General features: G+C 41.8%; 1 pseudogene; it reads left to right on the plus strand.

Annotated features, from left to right (window-relative positions):
* Positions 1-1,051: 1,051 nt before the first annotated feature.
* Positions 1,052-4,829, plus strand: LOC147459472 (uncharacterized; annotated as a pseudogene).
* The last annotated feature ends 2,480 nt before the right edge of the window (positions 4,830-7,309 follow it).

Here is a 7,309-nt window from a genome sequence, read left to right on the forward strand (position 1 = left end):
CCAATGCCAAAGACCAAAAGGTGACTTAAGGATGCTCAAGTATCACATGGATATCCAAGGAATGCTTGAAAAATGCACAAATCTGGAAAACCTCCTAACACAGGGTATAAAGTGCCTGATCAAGCCAACATCAGACAATGGAGTAGGATGATTGTAGCAGCACCTCATGGAAGCAGTGGGAGTTCTAAAACTAACTTCAACTAACTCCAGGATCCAACCAAATTTCATCAGGGAATCCCAATACGATTAGACTTAGTAAAATAAGGTCAAAAAGTGAAAAATTGCTCTAATTTTTTCATTTTAAGTCCAAACTTGGAAATAAATCATCAGTGGGCTAGGCAGGCATAGGGGTCCATGACCATCTAGTTTTCACCAAAAAAAGGCCCAGAACTACGATCGCGATCGGTGTACCTCAGCATTGTCGTGACGCTCCGCATCCACAAGGTGAAGCTTTGACAAAACACAAAATTTTAGGCATTATTATTGCTCAGACAGTTTACTGATTGTCATCCTTTGGCGTATATTTCTTGTGGGGTTGTGCCATGGTTGATACATGTGTTTGGTACAATGTACTTTAGAGAGCACTAAGTGAGGCCAGTATAGCAGTGGCAAGGATACTTTAGTCGATACGTGATCGAAGACTCTTTGGTAGATATTTATGCTACTTGGCATTGCCTTGTCAATATGAAAATCAAATGACGAGCTTGGAAATGCTTTGATTTAATTTAAGTATATGTTGTAAAATGCGACCAACATGCTTTTGTTCGTGGGTGATGGCTATTAACATGGAGGCAGTGAGGATGCTACAGGAAATAAGTGGCATTGCCTTGGATACATTGTCTGCCAAATATAGTGAGAAGGCAAGTGTGAACGGTTGCCTAAGAGCAGTTTTTTTTAATAAATATATTATATATTAAGTGAAGGAAAAGGCTATTCTGGCCAAGGCAGGCAGTTTGACCAGAAGGAGGAGTCATCGAAAAGCAAGGAGTTGACGCAGTCGGCCAGGGAAAGAGTATAAAGCAGGGGGTCAGAGAGCCGGGAGCCTGGCAAGATCCGACGAGGCGTCAATTGTAGACAACACGAGCAAGGAAAGCAGGCAGGAAGCCTTCGTCAAGAGAGAGCTGCAGGACTTGACGCCATCGAGCAGGTGCAGCTGGGAAGACTAGGAGTCGACTGCAGGGGAAGAAAAACCATCGTCGAGCAAGCTAGGCGACCAAGAGAGCAGGGACGAGCAGTGGCAGATTCATCAGTAGCGGGCCTGGGCGGATGTGTTTATGCAAAGGGTGCAACTGGAGTCGACTGTAGAGAGCGAGTTGATGGGGGATAATCAAGCAAAGCCCCACATGATCAAAGAAGAAGAGCGAGTGAGAGTAGCGGGCCGGAGAGTAAAGCAAGTTGATGAGCGACCAAGAGAGCAGGGACGAGCAGTGGCAGATTCATCAGTAGCGGGCCTGGGCGGATGTGTTTATGCAAAGGGTGCAACTGGAGTCGACTGTAGAGAGCGAGTTGATGGGGGATAATCAAGCAAAGCCCCACATGATCAAAGAAGAAGAGCGAGTGAGAGTAGCGGGCCGGAGAGTAAAGCAAGGAGAAGTTTCGTGGTCGTGGATGAAGCCTTTAGGCGAGGGGTTTTAGAAGTTGTTGGCCATCTGAAGGGAGGGTGGAGAGGAAAAGCACGCGGTGCCAGTTTTGCATGCAGCTGAAAGGCGAGGCCAATACGAGATTGCAGGGAGATCAGTCGTTCGTCGAGCAAGATTTTGACAAGGGTGTTGATGCCGAGTACGAGTTGCAAGAGGTTGCCGAGGCATTGAAGTGACCTAGCTTCAGTGTTTTCAGTGGATACGGCAACGGTTTGACAGTCCACAACCGAAGTTTTGTGTAATTGGGGATGTGTTTGAAGAAGGAAACAATCATACCTTGGTGAAGGTCTTTTAGAAATGAGAGCTATGTCATAGGGAAGTTGGCTTTAAGAAGTTTTTAGCAGTTTCAGAGAATTGTTTGAGTTAAAAGAAGACCAAAGCAAGTGACGACAAAGTGAGTGCACGTGAAGGTGGTCAGGAAGAGCAAGGGAAGGAAATTGAAGCAAATAAGGCTTTGTTGTTTGTGCTTCCGCTCAAGATCTCGACGGCTTTAAGAGCACAGTGGACCTATTGCGACGGTCAAGTCTTTTGTATTCAGCTTTTGAGTTTATTCAATATTTCAGTTTAAGGTTTCTATAAGCGTTTTTTGTACTATATTCTCTTGTGTTGTGCATCTCTCTCTAACTGTTTTCCACAGCAAGCAGCCCTGTGCTTACCCGCCTCACTAACTGCACAAATTACCCCCCGACATCTTTGGTGAACCCGACGCGAAGCGAGCCGGGGTGGAAAATATTGGAAGAGAGGATGACGACGACATCTCAAGTAGAGATGATGCAGCAAATGATGCAACTATTTGATGCTTTCTTGCAGCAGCAGCAGCAGCAACAGCATCAGGTTACTTATGAGGAATTTGGTTTAGAGCGAGAATAAGTTTTACGAGGATTAGCCCAACGAGATGAAGTAGTGAAAGAAGCATTGCATAAAGTCTCTTCTGAAAGAGGTATTTTTGATGGCTACGATAGTGATGGATATCTTGCATGCTACAGGTCAGAGATGGAGCTTATGGGTATTCCAACTAGGCATATGATCAAGGAGTTTGACCGGTTAGTAGCTCCAGAATTACATGATCAGATACAAGAGCTTATCGATAAGTATGCAGATAATTGGGCTAAATTTGAAGAAGAAGTTGTACAAATGGGTGACCGGCACATAGCCTTGGAAATAGAGCAGATGAATCAACAAAAGCAGGTTACTTTCAGTAAAGGTGATGGAGATCAATTGCAGACAATTAGTTATGATGAATTTTGGGAGAAAATTCATGCAAGAAGTAAAGCTAAAGCAGGTGCATCTTTGCAAGTACCAGATTTCATCACAGAGCATCATGCATCAAGCAATCTAACACAGGTAAACAATGAATTTCAGACTAAAGTCATTGATGAAAATTTTTCAGAGCTTGCTCACATGGTAGCTGCCTCTATTATTGGCTCTTGTGAAGAATTAGACGAAGGTGAAAATTTTGTTGTCAGTGTTCCACATACTAGTAATCTTTGCAGCGTGGATTGTTCTCAAGAAGTTCAAGATGATCCTTGCAAGGAGTTGATGGTCCTCTTAGCACAATGGAAGCATGTGAAGTCAAGCAAAACAACAGGTTTCTTGAAGACGATTGCATTGATAAAAACATTTATACTATAACAAATGAAGTGCAAGAAACTATGGAGTTAATAGAAGATGTGCATGAGTGTATATATGAGTCTACAATTGCTGCTGACGATATGTTTACAGGTACTGATATTACAGAGCAAGATGAAGATGCAAATAGTGATGCTTCCTTATCGAGGTTGAGAGAAGAGAATGCCATTATTGATGTCTTTTTATCTGATTGTGGTATGTATGAGCAACATATTATAGATGATTTCTCTACTGCTAGTACCTATTCAGAGGAGCTGCATGAAGAGTCTTTGGCTACCGTAGAAGTGTGTGAAGCTGAACAGGATGAAGAGATCTATGAAAATTGCTTAGATGATGTTCTTTATGTGCCTGACATTTGTGACATGACTGAAGTACAAGATACCCACGAAGTTTCTCCTTGTGTTAAAACTCATGTGCTGCAAGAGGAGGAAACCCACAATTCTTTGACAGATAATGAGAGTATTCACTGCTCTACTGATCCAAAAGTGGATGCTAATTCACAAGTTATAGCTCTTTTTCATCGTCAGGCTGGAGTTTCAAGTAATGATGACTCTAACACTGTTTCAGAGGTTCGTGATAACTATGAAGTCACAGGGGGTGAATCACTATCAATTAAGCAAAGGATGCACATGCTTCTTCAGTTTTTTCGACGAGGTTTTGGCTATGGTTGGATCCGTATACTCTTTCTACTTATGCTTATGTCAATGCTATTATGGTTACCGATAAAAGGTATGCAGTGTTCCTATATGCTTCCTGAGCAAAAGACGTCAAATGTTTATGAGAGTTGGGTGTTACATAATGATTCAAGGGAAGTTTTACTTTATTGTGAGGCTCATAGATGTTATGTGCTTGCTATGGTATTTGACCCAAGAGGTCCTTAAGAAGCAGGTTGAATATGGTTGGATTCTTCTGGGTGCACAATGTTATCAGTTGCTAATTGATCCAGGAAGAACAAGCTCATGCCAAGGCTGTTTGATGTCGATTGAGATCAATAATGTATGCTCGTGTGGATCTTATGCAGCTCTAGTGCTTGGGCAATATCTTCTTAAGACATTTGATCCAGGAGGACAGGTTTATGAGAACGGCTTATGGCAGTTGATATATAGACCATATGACCCTGGTGGTGTTCATCATGCTTACAGCTTATGGCAAGAGATTTATAGACTTTGCAGTGGATCATGCTTATGCTTTATTGGATGGAACAACTTGATTGATGAGAAGTTTTTGAGTTTTTCCTTCGATCCTGGAGGATATTATACAGGCTGGCACAGACCAGAGGCTGTGCAGGTTCAGAGGGGGTGGATGTTGTGACGCTCCGCGTCCACAAGGTGAAGCTTTGACAAAACACAAAGTTTTAGGCATTATTATTGCTCAAATAGTTTACTGATTGCCATCCTTTGGCGTATATTTCTTGTGGGGTTGTGCCATGGTTGATACATGTGTTTGCTGCAATGTACTTTAGAGAGCACTAAGTGCGGCCAGTATAGCAATGGCAAGGATACTTCAGTCGATACGTGATCGAAGACTCTTTGGTAGATATGTATGCTACTTGGCATTGCCTTGTCAATATGAAAATCAAATGAAGATCTTGGAAATGCTTTGATTTAATTTAAGTATATGCTATAAAATGCGACCAACCTATGGCCTTAGGGCTAGAGGGTGGCCTTAGTGTCGATGTAAAATCCCTCAAAGAGCATTTAAGACATTCAAGGACACGTGCATGGGCACCATGGCAGCCCTTTGGCCCTTGAGATTATACATTGGCACCCTATGGTTCTAAGGCCATAGGATCTCTCATTAGAATAAAGAGCAACATATGGCCCTAGGACTAGAGGGCTGCCTAGGTTTCAATGTAAAAGCTCTCAAAGAGCATTTAGGTCATTCAAGGGCACTTACACCATGGCATCCCTATTTCTCTAGGACCATAGGATCTGTCGTAACAATATAGGGAAACCTATGCCCATTGAGATTCTACATTGGCACCATATGGCCCTATGTCCATAAGATCTCTCATGAGAATAGAGGAAAAACTATGGACCTAGGGCCAGAGGGTGGCTTAGGCATCAATGTAAATGATTTCAAAGAGAATTTAGGCCATTCAAGGGCATCTACATATGCACCAGCATGTTCTTATGGCCCTAGGACCATAGGATCTCTTATTGGAATAGAGGAGAACTTATGGATTCTGAGCTTATACATTGGTACCCTATGGACCTAGGGCCATAGGATCTCTCATTAGAAAAAAAGAAAAACTATGGCTATAGGGGGAGCGGGTGGCCTATGTGTCAATGTAAAACTCTCAAAGAGCATTTATGGAATTCAAGGGTACCTACATGGGCCAGAGGGTGGCTTAGGCATCAATGTAAATTCTCTCAAAGAAAATTTAGGGCATTCAAGGGTACCTAAATATGCATCATGATACCCTTTTGTCCCAAGGACTATATGATCTCTTATTGGAATAGAGGACAACTTGCAGCCCTTGATCGTATACATTGGTACCCTATGGCCCTAGGGCCATATGATCTCTCATCAGAATAGAGGGCTACCTATGTCCCTAGGGCCAGAGGGTGGCCTATGTGTCAATTTAAAAGCTCTCAAAGAGCATTTATGGCATTCAAGGGCACTTTCATGGGTACCATGGTAGTTCTATGGCCCTAGGGCCATAGTATCTCTCATTACAATAGGGGGCAACCTATGGCGCTTGAGCTTATACATTGGCACCCTATGCCCCTAGGGACATATTATATCTCATTATAATAGAGGGAAACTTATGGCCCTAGGGCTAGAGGGTGGCCTAGGTGTCAATGTAAAAGCTCTAAAGGTGAATTTAGGCCATTCAATGGAATCCACATGGGCACCTTGGCAGCTCTATGGCCCTAGGACCATAGGATCTTTCATTGGAATAGAGGGAAACCTATGGAACTTGATCTTGTACATTGGTACCCTATGGCGCTAAGGCCATAGGATTTCTCATCAAAATAGAGGGAAAGCTATAACCTACCTATGATCGACATCATGTGTCCTTGAAAACATATTGATAACCGCTATGGTTCTAGGGCCATAGAGTGCCAATATATAGGTGCAGCAAAATGAGCTTGCGGTTTCTTAGGTTCAAAACAAAGCACATTATGGTCATAGGGGAATAAAACCCTTTAACTCTAAATTGTGCTAATGTAGAGGGTCCAGAGGGTATAAAGAACCCTATGGTCATAAGAATATACATTTCTTTCTATTTTTATTTCCAATAAAGAAAACTCACTATGGACCTAAGATCATAGAAGACATATTTTAAGCTCCCACATAGTCTTCAAGATACCTACAAAGTTCACCCTATGACCCTTAGGCCATAGGGTAAAATGTGTTTTTCTTCAAGAAACCAGTTTTATCAACACCTTGAAGTCAAAGTTGACCATGTGGCCATAAGGCCTTTTAAGGTGGTCCTAAATTTTCTCCCAATTTTCTACAAGCTATATTGCAATGGCATCTTTGGTCTTATTAAATGTATTGTCAGATATCTATTCAATGTATTCTTAGATATGAAATTTTTCATTTGTATACTTTCTAATTTTTTTCTAACAGTGTGACAAAACTAACAATAGGTTTTCTTTAAAACAGCTTGTAGTCTTTTAACACCATATTGCTGATGATGAAGTTTCACCTGAGATCGTTGGTACAAAGGATTTTGAAGCTAATGAACCTTTTGAGATTGTGGTTGACGAAGTTTCACCTGAGGTTGTTGGTACAAAATATTTTCAAACTATGTGTTTATGGATCTCCATAGCAACCATAGATTTCTTGAAGAAGTTACAAAAATCTACAAGTTCCTGAAGGTCTACCATCACAACCATTGGAGAAGAATTTGAAGATTTATTCTATGGAAGTAGAAGGTGAAGCAAGTTTCAAAACATAGAAGAAGAATCCATCCAAAACATTTTGGTAACTCAAGATTTGGGAACTGGGGCGCATGGTGATTTGGACCTTCCATCCATTGACACATAAATGCTAATTATAATAGTGATCTTGGGTGGATTTCTTTCGAG

This window comes from Adiantum capillus-veneris, chromosome 4 (genome assembly GCF_014529385.1).
Source record: "Adiantum capillus-veneris isolate H3 chromosome 4, ASM1452938v2, whole genome shotgun sequence".
NCBI lineage: Eukaryota > Viridiplantae > Streptophyta > Polypodiopsida > Polypodiales > Pteridaceae > Adiantum > Adiantum capillus-veneris.